We start from the raw sequence: 2,500 nt of genomic DNA, 5'->3' as shown, positions 1-2,500 counted from the left end.
CCTTCATAATGCCTCTAATCTGAGGTGCTGTTAATTGGTTATTTCTGAGGCTGGTAACTCTAAATGAACTTCTCTGCAGCAGAGGTCAGTTTTGGTCTTGCTTTACTGGGATGGTCTTCATGTGAGACAGTTTCATCATGGTGCTTGATGGGTTTTGCAAATGCACTTGACAATACTGTTCTTGCAAGAACTATTCCAGAACACCTGACCTTCGTGTCTTAAAATAACAACTGACTGTTTTTTGTTGTCATTACATATGGATTACTGAAGTCCATGTGTGTTATTTCATAGTTTTGAAATCTCCAGGATTGTTCTAGAATGTAGAAAATAAATCCCTAAACAAAAAACATTGAATTAACAGGTGTCCAAACTTTTGACTGGTAGTCTATATATATGTATGTATATATGTGTGTATGTATGTATGTGTGTGTGTGTGTATGTATATATATGTACACTATATTGCCAAAAGTATTCTCTCACCTGCCTTGACTCGCATATGAACTTAAGTGACATCCCATTCCTAATCCATAGGGTTCAATATGACGTCGGTCCACCCTTTGCAGCTATAACAGCTTCAACTCTTCTGGGAAGGCTGTCCACAAGGTTTAGGAGTGTGTTTATGGGAATTTTTGACCATTCTTCCAGAAGTGCATTTGTGAGGTCACACACTGATGTTGGACGAGAAGGCCTGGCTCTCAGTCTCCGCTCTAATTCATCCCAAAGGTGTTCTATCGGGTTGAGGTCAGGACTCAGGCCTGGTGCAGGCCAGTCAAGTTCATCCACACCAGACTCTGTCATCCATGTCTTTATGGACCTTGCTTTGGTCACTGGTGCACAGTCATGTTGGAAGAGGAAGGGGCCAGCTCCAAACTGTTCACACAAAGTGGGGAGCATGGAATTGTCCAAAATGTCTTGGTATGCTGAAGCATTCAGAGTTCCTTTCACTGGAACTAAGGGGCCAAGCCCAGCTCCTGAAAAACAACCCCACACCATAATCCCCCCTCCACCAAACTTTACACTTGGCACAATGCAGTCAGACAAGTACCGTTCTCCTGGCAACCGCCAAACCCAGACTCGTCCATCAGATTGCCAGATGGAGAAGCGCGATTCGTCACTCCAGAGAACGCGTCTCCACTGCTCTAGAGTCCAGTGGCGGCGTGCTTTACACCACTGCATCCGACGCTTTGCATTGCACTTGGTGATGTATGGCTTGGATGCAGCTGCTCGGCCATGGAAACCCATTCCATGAAGCTCTCTGCACACTGTTCTTGAGCTCATCTGAAGGCCACATGAAGTTTGGAGGTCTGTAGCAATTGACTCTGCAGAAAGTTGGCGACCTCTTCGCACTATGTGCCTCAGCATCCGCTGACCCCGCTCCGTCAGTTTACGTGGCCTACCACTTCGTGGCTGAGTGGCTGTCGTTCCCAAACACTTCCACGTTCTTATAATACAGCTGACAGTTGACTGTGGAATATTTAGGAGCGAGGAAATTTCACGACTGGATTTGTTGCACAGGTGGCATCCTATCACAGTTCCACGCTGGAATTCACTGAGCTCCTGAGAGCGACCCATTCTTTCACAAATGTTTGTAAAAACAGTCTGCATGCCTAGGTGCTTGATTTTATACACCTGTGGCCATGGAAGTGATTGGAACACCTGATTCTGATTATTTGGATGGGTGAGAGAATACTTTTGGCAATATAGTGAATGTAGGTATGTGTGTGTGTGTATATATATAACTCAACACACAGCCATTAATGTCTAAACCGTTGGCAACAAAAGTGACTCCACCCCTAAGTGGGAATGTCCAAATTGGGCCCAAAGTGTCAATATTTTGGTTGGCCACCATTATTTTCCAGCACTGCCTTAACCCTCTTGGGCATGGAGTTCACCAGAGCTTCACAGGTTGCTACTGGAGTCCTCTTCCACTCCTCCATGATGACATCACAGAGCTGGTGGATGTTAGAGACCTTTCGCTCCCCCACCTTCTGTTTGAGGATGCCCCACAGATGCTCAGTAGGGTTTAGGTCTGGATACGTGCTTGGCCAGTCCATCACCTTTACTCTCAGCTTCTTTAGCAAGGCCCAGACCAGGACACTCCCACCACCATGCTTGACTGTAGGCAAGACACACTTGTCTTTGTACTCCTCACCTGGTTGCCCCCACACACGCTTGACACCATCTGAACCAAATAAGTTTATCCTGGTCTCATCGGACCACAGGACATGGTTCCAGTATTCCACGTCCTTAGTCTGCTTGTCTTCAGTAAACTGTATGTGGGCTTTCTTGTGCATCATCTTTAGTAGAGGCTTCCTTCTGGGACGACAGCCATGCAGACCAATTTGATGCAGCGTGTGATCACTGACCGGCTGACCCCCCCACCCCTTCAACCTCTGCAGCAATGCTGGCAGCACTCGTACGTCTATTTCCCAAAGACGACCTCCGGATACGACACTGAGCACGTTCACTCAACTTCTTTGGTGGACCATGGTGAGGCCTG

General features: G+C 46.9%; 2 protein-coding genes across 4 annotated transcripts in view; one reads left to right on the top strand and one right to left on the bottom strand.

Moving 5' to 3' along the window:
- cmc1 (C-x(9)-C motif containing 1) overlaps nucleotides 1-2,500 on the top strand; it is a 171,441-nt gene that overhangs the window by 42,926 nt on the left and 126,015 nt on the right. The window lies entirely within an intron of this gene.
- The window catches only part of azi2 (5-azacytidine induced 2), a 38,294-nt gene that overhangs the window by 16,826 nt on the left and 18,968 nt on the right, over nucleotides 1-2,500 (bottom strand). The window lies entirely within an intron of this gene.

Source organism: Hemibagrus wyckioides, linkage group LG23 (assembly GCF_019097595.1).
Source record: "Hemibagrus wyckioides isolate EC202008001 linkage group LG23, SWU_Hwy_1.0, whole genome shotgun sequence".
Lineage (NCBI taxonomy): Eukaryota > Metazoa > Chordata > Actinopteri > Siluriformes > Bagridae > Hemibagrus > Hemibagrus wyckioides.
The sequence above is the reverse complement of the archived record's forward strand: the minus strand, read 5'-3'. Positions and strand labels throughout refer to the sequence as shown.